The sequence below is a fragment of the Panulirus ornatus genome, chromosome 39 (assembly GCF_036320965.1).
Source record: "Panulirus ornatus isolate Po-2019 chromosome 39, ASM3632096v1, whole genome shotgun sequence".
NCBI classification, from domain to species: Eukaryota; Metazoa; Arthropoda; class Malacostraca; order Decapoda; family Palinuridae; genus Panulirus; species Panulirus ornatus.
In genome coordinates, this window is record NC_092262.1 from 11,056,121 (window position 1) to 11,071,615 (window position 15,495).

A 15,495-nucleotide genomic window follows, 5' to 3' on the forward strand; every position below is an offset into this window, starting at 1 on the left:
TCTTGGTGGTCGTGTTGATGCAGCTTGTCTCAACAGTAAGGTGTTTTTTGGTCATGGTTACAGGGTAGTATTACCTGTACGCCCACACTTACTGAGCAGCAAACTGTTGGATGGAGTGGTCAGCAAACTGCTGTATGGCCACACGTACTGGCCAGTGAACTGTTGTATGGCCACACGTACTGGCTAGTATACTGTTGTATGGCAACACGTACTGGCCAGTATACTGTTGTATGGCAACACGTACTAGCCAGTATACTGTTGTATTGCAACACGTACTAGCCAGTAAACCTATATGAACACAGGTACTGGCAAGTAAATTGTTGTATTTACACAGGTACTTACTGGCCAGTAAACTATTGTATTAACATGTACTGGCCAGTAAACTTTGTATGGCCACAAGAACAGTGCAGTATACTTGCATAACCACAAATACTGTTCAATAAACTGTTGTATGGTCTTGAGTACAGTCCAATAAGCTGTTATACGACTACAAATACAGTCCAATAAACTTGGGTAAGGTCTTAAGTCTATCAAACTGCTGTACAGTCTCAAGCACAGTTCAATAAGCTGTTGCATGACCACAGATGCTGTCCAACATACTGCTGTACGCCCACAAGAACTGTTGTATAACATCGGCATTACTCATATATTCCACTCACACACACCACTCTCAACACAGGGGAAGGCTCACTCGGCTCCTGTTAACACTGAACCTCGACTCATTTATATATATATATATATATATATATATATATATATATATATATATATTATATATATATATATATATATATCCTGGGGATAGGGGAGAAAGAATACTTCCCTCGTATTCCCTGCGTGTCGTAGAAGGCGACTAAAAGGGGGAGGGAGCAGGGGGGGGGGGGGGGCCTGGAAATCCTCCCCTCACTTTTTTAAATTTTCCAAAAGAAGGAACAGAAGGGGGCCAAGTGAGGATATTCCCTCAAAGGCCCAGTCCTCTGTTCTTAACGCAACCTCGCTAACTCGGGAAATGGCGAATCTATAACGCTATTACTTTGCTATACCATGTCCATCTATAGTGGTAGGTGGGGAAGCGTCGCCATTTAGGCCACAGTTACCCACAAGCAACGTCACCAGAGTGTGGCCGTAAATACCAGAGCTTCACTACCAACGTACCCTGCTACATCCCCGGCTCTAACTGAGGATGGGCAGCAGGTAACACCACCTCCCTCCAGACCTGGTCAGATAACAGGTCTACGTCTGTCTACTGGTGGCAGGACTCCGTGCACCTCCAGTCCAGGACTTCCCAGGACGGTCGAGGTGTCAGGAGGGGGTAGTATCCTGCTGAAAGCCTCTGGTCCCCACCACACCACCTCCCCCATGACAGGAGGAGAGGGAGGGAAGGAGGCGAGGTTAGATGATGGGTACGAAGCGGGTGCCTGGTGTGGGGCGCTTGCGGCCTGGGACCAGACCGACGCAGACATTGTTTACTTGGGAGATGAGATGAGATGCGATGAGGATCTTGTAGGGCACAATCAGGAGGGTGGAGCAATGCAACCCCCCCCCCTCGCAGGCTGACCTCACCCTTGCCAGGTCACAAGTCCATCGCCGGGACTAACTCACTCCCTCTCTCCAGGTCAGGTGTCAAACTGCTGCCTTAACCCCGAGACAAGTCATGGGTCACCAGTCCATCGGCTCCCCTACTCCTCGACAGGTCAGAGGTCACTGGTCCCTCGCTAGCTGCCCTAAGCCTTGGTGTGTCACAGGTCACCAGTCCAGCCGACTGTCCTACCCCTGACAAGGTCACAGGTCACCAGTCACGTCGACTGCCATACCCTCAAAAGGTCACAGGTCACCAGTCCCGCCGACTGCTATACCCTCAAGGTCACAGGTCACCAGTCACGTCGGCTGCCGAGTTCTTTTATTCACCAGAGGAAAATCTCCAGACTTGCTCAACACCCCGGGTGAAACCGTCCAACCAACCCCTGAGAAAAGCTATACTGTTCTACCCTCCGAGATCGTCTTTATCCCCCAGAAACAACCTCCACTGTTCCAGTGTCTTGCGAACAACTGTAATCTTCATACCCCAGAAATTATAATTTCCTCCCCCCCCCCCCCCACCTTCGGGATGTGTTCTTAATGAACCCAGAGAGAGAGAGAGAGAGAGAGAGAGAGAGAGAGAGAGAGAGAGAGAGAGAGAGAGAGAAAATTGGTCTTTCAGCTCCATGAGAAAAGTTCCATTACGTAAAATCCCCGATAAAAATCTATGTAGTGCCCAACCCCCTCTACCCCCTTCCCTTCCCCAGGGGGAAATGTGTAATGTCCAAACCCCCGGAGAAAATCTATACTGCTTACCCCACAGAAGAAATCCTGCAGTGTTATACTGAAAAAAAAAAAAAAGCTCAGACCATTGGAAAAATACGATGCACCGATCAAACCAAAGCTTACATTTCATATATTAATTTGGTCACTTAAAACAATCCTGCGACACCGAAGTCTCCCAGAGAAACCCCTGTTTAATACCAGTAATAATAAATTCATCATAATAGTGGAAGAAAACAAAAGGATTTAAATAGCAACAGGTAATTAGGCCTTAACGAGGCGGTTTGTCATAACGGAAGAGATCAGAGACCGGTGGTTTAGTGTGACGAGAGGTAAAGGACAATCGAGTACTTCAAAGAGAAGTACACCCGTAGATTCAACATGCAAATACAGATCCGCAAAAATAACGTCATATTCGTGGACTTGAAACAAAAGCATCTGTCACTGGTGTTCTTAAATGCATCTCTGGTGCTTTCTTCAACCACTCGTAAATGGTGTAAATCATTCCATATGTTAACAACCTTGTCTTAATAAAATGCCAAATGTTGGATGGTCTTCAAATTCTAAGCGCGATCCTTTTTCTTAAATTTTGAAGAAATTATTATTTCTCGTGGGCTGCAGACGACTGTATTTGTTTAATATGAAGAGGGATTCGAACCCCGGGGCCGATGAGATATGTGGTAAGAGACTATTCACTGCACCACGAAGGCTTGTATGTGGACGCATTTTGCACATGGTACAAACAAAAAAGAAAAAAAAAATCCAGTGTGAAATTCTCTTCGTTCGAAATGGAGATCTTTGTCAAGTTTCTAAATGTCACTTCACAAATTTCCCCTTGTGTAATTCCTTGAGGACAAAACCTCGTCAAACATCAATCAAACTTAGGAATGAACTTAGATGCACTGGTACAGTAGCGGAGATAAAACAGCGAGATGTTTTCGAAGTCCCGGTACGCGGCCGAACGAACCGAAGTCCTCTCTAACTGGTCTTCGAGGCTGGAAGGTTCGCTACAGCTTCCTTCGACCAGGAGCGTTAAAAGGACTTGTATCTCAGGACTGTGCGTATATGAAAGGTAGCACCAGGGAATGTGAAGGATCCTGTGAACTATTTTGCTGTACAGCCAAGTCACAATGTTACTAATGGAAATTAATCAATATAGTATTGTATTGATGTAGCGGTACAATAGGCGTATCTGGTAATTAGCAAATGGAGTCCGTTTTCTTTTCGGTATTTGGCCTACCGACGACGAGGTGACTTTGGCCGTCAACGTCATTTCGTAACTACCAATCGAAAATGTTTGACTATTGTCTTTCTGTATTAAAGAATGTATCCTTAAGGCCAAACCTACTGCCACTCCGTGCATGATCCTTAAGGAAGGACGTCCTGTTATGCCGCTTAACTACATACTGATGTGCAGGATTTGAACTAAGGATTGTCGGGGGGGGGGGGGGGGGGTCAGGTCACGCAATGGTCGACGCACTCCCCAGGCCTCACTGTAGACAACTGGTGTTATTTCTACAGCCTACTCACTCCACACACGACCACGGCCATGGTGCTGTACAGGCAGAGTAGTGAGGAACCAGCAGCAACATGCGTACCCAGGTGTGGCAGTGGATGGAGGGCACAGGAGTGGTGATAGAAAGTCCACGTCTGCATAGCCGTCACCCATACCCACCCACCCACCCACCCACCACCACGCTCAAACCACACGCCCTGCATACCTCGACCCACGTCCCCTTCACATCCCACCTCGCCCCGTACTGGCGACATTGGTGGGCCTAAGAATACTGGCCGAGATATCAGCGTCTGATATGACATAGATAGAAAATGAGAGTTGGTATGCAAGTTGGCATCACCATTGTCATGTGGCCGGTTTTCAGCGGGAGAGATATGTCTCAATAGCTTCAGGTACTCCTCGCATTAACTACGATCGCCAAAGTGACTATAGCATTCGTAGAGCACCAGTATTCATAACCTGTAAATAATAAAACAACTGTAGAGTCCGGGATGTGAAATATGAGTCTTGGACGCGTGTTTCATGAACGACAAAAAAAGAAAAAAAAAAAAAAAAAGGCCGATAAATGGCAACTCTTCCACTGCACGAGTGTAGTAAAGTTTTAGTCGTGTCCTTTGGTGACGAATATTGATGGTGGATGTCATTCTCCAGCATGTCACCAACTCAATGGATATTCCTGTACCGTAAGCTTCATATCAAATGAATTCATACGAAAGAAACTGTAGGGTAAAATTGTGACAGCACGAGATGGCAGGTGTACGTTAGGATAAAAGACGAAGTAGCAACTGCGAAGCTGCTAAGCTGGGGTACATTGACCGCTTGCCTCAGTAACACAGATGCTGTGAGAGGGGAAAGTCGCAGTTCTGGCTCCTCCGCCTTCGTGTTTGGAATTCAATTCTCTCCCTTGAAATGACGAGAAGTCAATGTTTCAGCATGAATATAACGCGCTAGTGTTGTCCAGGAAAGTGAGCAGTGCGACTCTACCCATAACCCTCGAAGTAGCCGTGTGGTATATGAAAAATTTACATGGTAAAATCCCATACACAACACCAGCGTCTAAATATGGATTCAAGAAAGTGGTAATGTTCAAGTTGGGCCGAAGAGCATTTTGTGAAGGTAAGGTCACTTGCTGCGTATGTGTGTGTGTGTCATGGTGCATGCTGTGTACGCCCAGATATTGCTGGCCTCCGGTTACATGTCGGAGGCACACAGCAGCTCCGAGCTGGGCAAAACTCAATCAAACTATGGAAGTGTTCCCAGTTTTACCATCTGCTCTGATGCTGTGCCAGCCAGCAAAATGGATGGTGGTCAACTCTTAAGGGACGCGTTCGGCTGTCTTTTCATGTATGAACTCTCGAATATTGATCGTCAAAACTCTCAATATTTGGCGTCTTCGGTATCATTTTCCCTAGTACTATTGTCCTTTAAAAATTCCATTTTCATCCATTGTCAACTGCAATTTCTAATATAAGTTTATTAATCAATATGATTGCCTTGTTTCCCCATGTCCTCCACAATCTTATTTCGAATAGAGCAAGTTACATATGTACTGAAATGTATCAAGTCTACTATTTATACTAACACAGTAAATGCTACATTATTATTATTTTTGACGATTTAATAAAATCACGAACTTTGTGGTTAAGGAAAAATCTCGACATTAGTTCAGGAAACAATGTAACCAATAAAAACAGTAGCTAGAATTACCCTTTTTTTTTTGACGATTTAATAAAATCAGAAACTTTGAGGTTAAGGAAAAAATCTCTCGGCATTAGTTAACATCAATAACGCAGGAAAATAATGTAACCAATAAAAACAGTAGCTAGAATCACAGCTGATGACACTGGTCGTCATGTGTTGGCAGACTACACCACCTTATGCTACAAACTGTAGCGTAAGAATACCCGGTAGAGCAATAACTGGAGTAAAAATGTGATATGCAAAACGTTGAATATTTTCCCTGCGATTAATTGGTCACGATGGCCAAGTGTGTGAGGGGGGGGTTGGTTGGATGTATCACTAGACTCATAGTTCAGTTGTTAACACGATGAGATTTAAGTCGGTGTAATCATTTTTTTTTTTTTTTTAGTTACAGCCCGGCGGTTTTTATTATTAACCCCCCCCCCCCACACACACACAAGGATTATAGAAGAGACACTTGCAATTTTTTTTGTACATAGTCCACTTGTTGCTACATTTTTTACGCACAATCTTCCGTTCAAACCCCTTGCACGTTGGCGAATATGATATGGTCTGAACCCTAAATAAAAATCATCGGATCACAAGACCATCCACAGCCAGACCAGTGGCATAACGTGGTGCTTGCGAGGGGGGGGTCAGTTCATGTGGCCACAGAACAAAATAATGGTTTTCGGGAGAGGGGCATCGCCAGAATCAAGTGCGAGTGACGGCTTCCTAAAGGCACGTAATGCTCGGTATGTGGCAACCCATACATTAAAATGCGTACATCTATCGACAAATGAAAAAAAAAAATAGAGCGGTAACGAGATGGAATAACTAAAAGTTCTTTAAGTAAACATCTTGGATTACTCTTAACTTGCATCTCTTTGATTACTCTTACTTGCATACGTTTGATTACTCAATTACTTGCATATATTGAATTACTAAATTACTTGCATATCTTGGATTACTCTAAATTACTTGCAAATCTTGGATTATTCTAAATTACTTGCATATTTTGAATTACTAAATTACTTGCATATCTTGGGTTACTCTAAATTACTTGCAAATCTTAGATTACTCAAAATTACTAGCAAATCTTAAGATTACTCTTACTCTAAATTACTTGCATATCTTGGATTACTCTAAATTACTTGCATATCTTGGATTACTCAAACTTATGTAAACGAAATCGACCTGTAAGTTCTAGCTAGGTATACAGCAAGTTGTTACGATTTCTTTAATTGCCAATAATGGCTAAACCACCACATTATTATGTGACCAGACCACTTGTGCTACATGGACGCCCAGCAGAAACTGTAGTGGGAAACTGTGCTCGAAAAGACATTTTTTTTCTAATAAAATGACTAAGATGCAGAAACGCGTACTACAAACAACGAAATTACCCAGGAAACTACAAAATAAACAAACGTTGAAACAAGAAAAAACTGCGTTTACGATATGGGTTAGACATGTTGCAGGAATGGATGGGACTACGCGAAGTGTGCTGGATGTGGGGGGAGGGGGGCAATGGTCGACTGGAGGAAACAGGTGAGAGATGGATTGGGTGGGCTGTGTACAGAGATGCTGGAGAACATCACAAGTCCCTCCCAGTAATAACCATTCGCGTCGTAATGTGTCGCACGGAAATGCTTCTCCTACCGAGTGGTAGTAGCATGGCTGAGAGAGAGTTTGGGGTGGAAATTATTACATAAATAAAGAAGGATAAACCAGTACGAGTTAGTAATAGTGACATTACCCCCCGGGTTAGGTAGAGTTGGTTATTTGGTCGAGTAGGTTTGGTTACGTCTAGCTGGGTGGGTATATAGCAGGATAATTTTGGCGATAAGGGTTGTTGGGTAGTTTAAGTGAGGCCAAATTGGATTGTGCGTGGTAGGTAGTATAGGTTAGGCCAAGTTAGGTTTAGCATAAGGTGGGAAGTTAGACGGTAGAGGTAAAGCGAGATTGATTTCTTGTGTCATGTAGCTCTGGCAAAGTTAGGTGTAGCTACGTGGTGCAAGTTGGGCCAAGTGAGGTTGTGCTGGTGTTGTCAGGGGATAAGCGTAGGTCAGGTCAAGTGAGGTGATGCTGCGCCAGGTGTTGGGTGGTATAAATTAGCCCAAGTTAAGCTGGGTGGGTTATTAATGAGGTATAAGTTAGGCTAGGTTAGGTAGGCGAGGTGAGGTGAGGTTAGGTATTACAAGTTCGCATACGAATCATGATTTGCTTATAGAAATAATGGAGAGACGATGCAGAGCGGTAGTGTCGAATGTGGACACGTATTCAATTGCTTTACTGTCTAAAGTGCCAAGTTGTTTGAAAGAAATAAAAAGACCAAGATGAAAAAAAACAAACAATAGTCATGAAGACGAAAGTGGGATATAAGTAGACCGAGCAATATATAAACACGTATTTAAATCAAAAGACGAAAAACTGAAATTAGCACAAATCTTACGCGAATCTCCGTCATGAAAAACCATGCCCTTCCCCACCCAAACACTAAAAAAAAATCAATAATAAGACTGGCAGAACTGATGCTTCCTTCGACCAGCCAAGGTGAGGGATTCTCTTCCTTCTTTCGTGTTTCCCTCTTCATGAGTGACGTTTGTGCCTTTAAAGGACAAGAGGCCACCGACACACCTGCAGGGAGCCATAATCAATGTGGACTTCCTTTTACTTTTTGTCTGTCACTCGAGAAGGTCTCGACTGAGGTATGTTTTCTGTCATGTCGCTCACTATATATATATATATATATATATATATATATATATATATATATATATATATATATATATATTATTTTCCAAAAGAAGGAACAGAGAAGGGGGCCAAATGAAGATATTCCCTTTGTAGCTCAGTCCTCTGTTCTTAATGCCACCTCGCTAACGCGGGAAATTGCGAATATGTATGAAAAAAAATACGAGAAACATCATAACACTAATTCCATTGTCAAATATCTTACGAGAAACATTTTAATGTAAAACCTTTAATACTTCAGTCACCCAAACACATGACAATATTCATCACGACCACGAACGTGTACGAAAATGTAACGCACAAGAAAAATAAAGTCAAACGAGAGGAAATCATATTTAAAAACTACAGATGAAACTCGAAATGAAGAAACTAACGCAGCTTACAAGAAGCTTTGAAAGGCAGCAATGTATGAGACATGAAGGAACCGTCGCTAAATAAATTCAGTGTAGATCATTTCCTTTATGATGGATTTATAAAACTATAAACAAATACAGACAACAAAAAAACAGCTTATGAGATGTTACAAAAATTAGGAAATGGATGGAAAAATTACCGAATTTGTTGGTGCAGAAAACCAGCAGACCAAGCTATAGAAATCAGAATAAAAGGGGATAAAACTGACCGTATTTAGCAGACACACACACACACACACACACACAATGCCGTAATGATCAAAATGTCAGATAAACCTGAGTGAAGGGAGGGAATCGCTGGCGAGGCTGTGCGGTCATGTAAAATGAAATAATGGCGCAGGTTAAGAGTCCGGTCGCCACATTATTAACCACATGAAAATATGTATCACTTATTGAGGTGATGTGGTCCGTGTGTGTGTGTGTCCTAACCTGACCTAACGCAGAGAATTCCTGGAAACCTTTCCATTTTGGGGGACTTCTTCCTAATACGATCAGAAAAATGATGGTAAATTAAGACAAGACAGTTTTACGATACTACAGATGAATTTCTGTCTTGTATTTCGTTTTTAACTTCGTAAAAAAAAGGCAAAACAGGTGGTGGAGTTTAACCCAATATTTTAGTGCGTTGTGATAACACGTAGGAAGACATACCCCCTAACGAGTCAGTACAAACTCATGCGAGGTTTTCAGTACTTTGACCAAGGGAGGAAGCAAACGAGACCTTTGTTTTAGGTTATTATTAGAGACTTTCAAACGACGAAAACTTACTTTTTTTTAATGGTAACTTTGAATTACCAAAACCTAAATTGGCAAAGTAAATGAAAAGTTTTTAAAAGGTTTCGCTACTCAAAATGGTGAACCTTAAATTTGGTAGAAAAAGGTTTTTAACTTCAACATTTTCAGACATCCTTAACCCAGGGAGGTTAAGGTTTAGCAGACGGTAAAAACCGTCGAAACACAACTTGTCTACACAGGTTTTTACTGGTAACATCTTTGAAAGCGTAAATCCTAACTGGGGTAAATGAAAGATTTTACGCACGTCTTTAAATTGACCCTTAAGTATATTCAAGATTTTGTAGGGAAACAACTTTGAAACATTGACTACATTGGAGAAGTTAAACAATTTAGCGTTAACAACTTCCGCAACTGTAAAACCTAACCTTGGGTAGTTAAAAGTCGTTACACGTAACACCTTCGGAGTGTAAAACAGACTGAAGGTTAGACAGGCAAGAGACTTGGAATAACAGAAAAAATGCAATCGTTTTTTTTTTTTTTCTTCCATTACTTCGTACGTTACCCAAAAAGGTATTCATCAGGGAATGTCGGTTCTTGGCTGCATGTATCATTCATCAACCAGGCAACATCAGCTGCTGGCAGAGCCATGGGGGTAAAGTCTTCAAACACACCATTTTCTTTTTTTAATTTTTAAACGGTAGCATGTATGTCGTGGACGCTCCAGACATACTAAGGTTGCTCACAAGTATCTTCTATAGTTTCTCCCTCTCTCATATATACATATATATATATACATATATATATATATATATATATATATATATATATATACATATATATATATATATATATATATATATATATATATATATTATATAATTTCCCCATACATATTTGCAATATTCGTCAGCGAGGAAGCGTTAAGAACATAGCACTGAGCCTTAGAGGGTATATCCTCACTTGGCCCCCTTCTCTGTTCCTTCTTTTAGAAAATTAAAAACGGGAGGGGAGGATTTCCAGCCCCCCGCTCCCTCCCCTTTTAGTCGCCTTCTACGACACGAAGGGAATACGTGGGAAGTATTCTTTCTCCCCTATCCCCAGGGATAATATATATATATATATATATATATATATATATATATTATATATATATATATATATATATCCCAGAACACTTTTCAAGTGTTCTCTTAGTTCCAAATTAAGCATGAAGTGTGCACGAAACCGAAAATATACATTAAATGTACAAGAAACTGAAATCATATGTACATGGAAACAAATTATTATACATTAAAGGTACTAGAAACAAATAAATAAAAGGTACATGATACACAAGTTATCATAACATACAAGAATCTGAAACTGCCATGCAAACGAAAAATGTCAAATATGAAGCACTTTAAAACATCAGACCAGAAATATCCACAGAAAAAAAATTACTTCGACTTACCTTAACCCAACCAAGTAGACAGCCCACCTCTGTAATTTCCATCACATACTAATACGATTACTGTAATTACAGTTTGTGATTACTGTGTGTGTGTGTGTGTGTGTGTGTGTGTGTGTGTGTGTGTGTGTGTGTGTGTGTGTGTGTTACAGGGGGGTCGAGTTTTTACACTCAAGTTACCCCATTCCAATCTTGTATACATGTACCATGTCTTAAACGTTGTGTATACATGGTACATAAATACACACTTCTGCCAGGTGTCCCCCAATTATGGACCAGCCCCCCACACCCCCAGGGCGAGGATGAACGGCTGGGGTTGGCTCCGAGCCGGCTCCCCTGTCCGAGGCTCGAACCCAGGCTGGGTAAACTGGCAACTCACGAATTATCCTAGATTGTATGAGCGAATCTGTCAGAATACTCTGGATATTGTAGGCGAAACTCAGTTTACCATGAATATGCTAGCGATTTCTTTTTTAATCTGTGAAACTCTGACTAAAATTGGCTTCGTACGTTAAAATTTCATGTCGGAAGTTGATACTGCCGTTAAACCTGTCAATTCGAAGTTAGTGTGGCAGGCGAAACTTTACACAAGTTAATGTAGCAGATGAAACTTATCAGGTCTAAAGTTAGTGTCGCCGATGGAACTTAAGAGTTAGTGTGGTGGATGAAACTTGTCAAGAGGAGTTAAGTGTGGAGGATGAAACTTGTTAGATCAAAGTGGCAGGTGAAACCTGACAAGCTAGACCAAAATTGTCTTAGGAAAAAACTCCACAAGCGACATCCAGCAGCGGTAGAAGAGCTTATGTAACCCAGGACGGACTATATATCTTGGTCTTAACCGATGTAGCAATAAAATGGTCTGATTCATTGAACACGACGGTACACGACCTGCCTCAGGTCAAAGGCCACCGGACCTTCAACAGTCGTACCGTCGTGTTCAAGGGCCGTGTACCTGTCGGGGTTCAGGAGTCGTACCGTCGTGTTCAAGGGCTGTACCGTCGTAGTTTGAGTCGTACCGTAGTGTTCAAAGGCAGTACCGTCGTAGTTTGAGTCGTACCGTCGTCTTGAAGGGCTGTGTACCGTCGTGTTCAAGGGTCCTGCTGTCGTACGGTTTCAAGGGTCGTGCTGTCGTACGGTTTCAAGGGTTGTACAGTGTGGCCGAAAAAGGGTCGTACCTTCGGGCTCAAGGGTCGTACTGTCGTGTTGCAAGTTGTCGCACCGACGCGTCGTCGTCCCGCACTGAACAGGTTAATGAGGAAAAATGGCACGTACATCGCCCGGGAACCCTGAGTGAGTTGGCGGCAAGAATGTGCCTCGGTACCCCATCTTTAGACCTGGCCTCTCGAGTTGATTTGGCCTACAATCCCACGTCGAGCCGCAGGACAGTGGACCATAAAATGCCTTTATTATCCGCCGCCCGCATTGGAAAATTCTCAAAATGGCCTTAAATAAATGGGCTCCAAGTGCGCGAAATTCAGCCTAGCTTCGCAAGGGGGCCGGGGTGGTGTGTGCATGGGGTGGCACCAGCGCTGAGCCTTGGAAGGCCCACACAACACACTTGGGGTAGGGAACGAAGGCCCAAGATGAGGTCAAGACTTGGACCACCATCAACATGACCTGTCTTCCCCAGCAGCAGCGACTCTCCCTCTCCCCTTTCCAGAGGTCACGCGGGCAAAGGTCACAAGAGTAAACTTCGTCTCCAGCGCAGGGCTGGTGGGGGGACACGCTATTTACCCCCCCCCCCCCCCCAGCATGATAGGGTAGGCCTCCAGATTATGACGGATCAACCCGGGGTATGTCAAATTTGCCCCCCCCCCTCCCTCGAGTGTATGATAAATCACTTAGCGCATGTTAGATATGCTCCTTGAGTATGATAGATTAGCCTCGAGTATGTTAGACTTTGCCCCTTAAGTATAAATGATAAAACGTGAAAAATGTTAGATTTGCTTGAGTATGATAGATTAGCCTCGACTAATGTTAGATTAGCCTCTTAAGTATAATAGATTAACCGTGAGTACGTCAGATTAGCTCCTTGTGTACGATAGATTAACCCCCGAGTATGTTAAACTTGCCCCTTGAGTATAAACGATTAACCACGAGTACGTTAGATTAGATCTCCGAGTACGATAGATTAACCCCCGAGTATCATGTATTAGCCTCAAGTATGTTAGATTTACCCCCACGAGTATAAGATCTCGAGTATAACAGGTTAACCTCGAATATACCTGCCCCCACAAGTATGACATTTTACCCTCTAATATCACATATCATCCTCGAGTATATTATATTTGTTCCTAGAGTGTGATGGATAACCCTCGAGTATGATGGATTATCAGCCTCGAGTACATTTCTGTCCCCCTGAGTATGATGCGTTAACTCCTCCTCCAGTGTGACAGAAGAATGTGTGTGTCGTGGATCAACTCTCACAATGGAACATATCGAACCTCTCAACACATCTAAAGAATGGCGATGAAAAACTAGAGAGAAATGCGATAGTTCCACATCTACATCGGTTCTATGTGCAATCTATAATTATCGGGTTGTGTTCTATCAAAGAGGCGAATGTGAATAGTTCCAGATCTATCTGCTCTATGTGTAATCTATTATCGGGTCGTTTTCTATCAAAGGTTTTGCGCAGAGAAATGTGGAATGCGTTTTCATTCCGGAATATAACATATATATATATATATATATATATATATATATATATATATATATATAGACCCTGTTGATCCTCTGCAAGCTGCATAAACAACTCTCATATTCAAGACTTTGTTCCGATTCCGACATGGCGACGATAATTATTGCACGGTATATGGAAGGTACAGGTAGGTGGAATAAGGATGTCTAAAGGCTCGTCTTCACGGCTTCAATATCGTAAAACAACTTGTGAGGTTGACAAGTGTGATTTTCCCTGTTCTTGGTCGCTAATAATGCCTAGATGGTGGCTCCATCATACACTGCCATCCAGTAAGTACCTCGATCATCATACATTGACACCTAGCGAGTACCCCTTCACATCATACACTGCCACCTAGCGAGTACCTCTATCATCATACACTGCCACCTAGCGAGTACCTCTATCATCATACACTGCCACCTGGCAAGTAACCCCATCATCGTACACTGCTACCATCTAGCGAGTAAACCCCATTATAATACACCGCCACCTAGCGAGTAACCCCAATTCACCGCCACCTAGCGAGTAACCATCATAATACACCACCACCTAGCGAGTAACCCCCATTATAATACACCACCACCTAGCGAGTAACCATCATAATACACCACCACCTAGCGAGTAACCCCCATTATAATACACCACCACCTAGCGAGTAACCCCATTATAATACACTGCCACCTAGCGAGTAACCCCATTATAATACACCACCACCTAGCGAGTAACCCCCATTATAATACACTGCCACCTAGCGAGTAACCCCATTATAATACACTACCACCTAGCGAGTAACCCCATTATAATACACCGCCACCTAGCGTCAACATGTAGCATCATCATCTATTCTGAATGCGTTAAGTATGCCTCGACTTTGCTTGTTTGCGGCGCGGCGGAGAGCCACCAGCTCAGTGCATGTGAAGTAGGACACATTTCTTGGGCTACCGATCCCTTCTCACAAGGTTTCGCTCGGTGTTATTAAAGTGGCGAGGAGTTTGTCTTATCTACAACAACGGGACGGGTTTCGTAGAGTAACATCAAGTAAGCCAAGACAAAATCGTGACGCTGCCGTTGGCTTAAAAAGAGAAGAACGGCAAATGGCTATACAACTTAGTTGTCCTAAAAGCTAAAGGCTTTGAGAATGTAGAGTTTCGTCGTCTTTAACAGAGTAATCTAAGGATACGTTGCATATCTCTGTTTTTAAGGCTGAGATATGTACATACCTTGGTAGTTCAGTGAAATGGAAAGGAATAATGACAAGGGAAGAATACTTAGATGTAGACTCCTTCGTCAGCACTACGTCCTCCGTCGCTTCGGGAACTCTGGACAGTGTGAATCTCTCTCTCTCTCTCTCTCTCTCTCTCTCTCTCTCTCTCTCTCTCTCTCTCTCTCTCTCTCTCCTTTTTTCTGTACAAATCATGTGGTTTGTTTAAAAGCCTCACATGAGCAAATTTACAATTCTATGTTGGACAAGCAAGAAATTTGTGGCTGGCCGATTCTTGTAAAGTTTTCGAATATGATCCTACTCGAATATTTGGCGAATATTGGACACAGAATATTTACATATCAATGCGAGGAGGATACGTGGGTGGCTAAATTGAGTCTTCTCGTTTCTTTGGCCCCACTTTTTTTTTGAAGGGTTTTCGGGGTGCGGGTGTAGTAGGCCTGCGGCAATATTAACGCGTCTAGAGCCGCCAAAGATGCCGCGACGCCTTGCCTTGCTTGCGGCAAGCAACCTTTGAACGCTCGCGGATCGATTTCGTCCAGACTTTTTTTTCATCATGCTCGCTCAAGCCTCCACGGGGCAAGCTGGACGTGTCGCTGTCAACAGAAAATGTCTGGCAAGATAGTGACATCGTACGTCTGGTAGGATGGTTGACGTACGTCTGGTATTATAGTTTAGTGACATCGTACGTCTGGTACGATAGTTTAGCGACATCGTACGCCTAGTATCATAGCTTAGCGACAT

At 42.9% G+C, this 15,495-nt stretch overlaps 2 protein-coding genes across 3 annotated transcripts in view; one reads left to right on the plus strand and one right to left on the minus strand.

Moving 5' to 3' along the window:
* hop (tyrosine-protein kinase hopscotch) overlaps positions 1-15,495 on the minus strand; it is a 179,597-nt gene that overhangs the window by 114,222 nt on the left and 49,880 nt on the right. The window lies entirely within an intron of this gene.
* LOC139761130 (uncharacterized transporter YwbF-like) overlaps positions 4,616-15,495 on the plus strand; it is a 147,307-nt gene continuing 136,427 nt past the window's right edge. Inside the window, exon 1 of one of the 2 annotated variants that reach the window (XM_071685059.1) lies at positions 4,616-4,933. The gene's annotated coding sequence lies outside the window, so the exon portion shown is untranslated. The remainder of the gene's footprint in view (positions 4,934-15,495) is intronic. The other variant, XM_071685058.1, reaches the window with a different exon arrangement.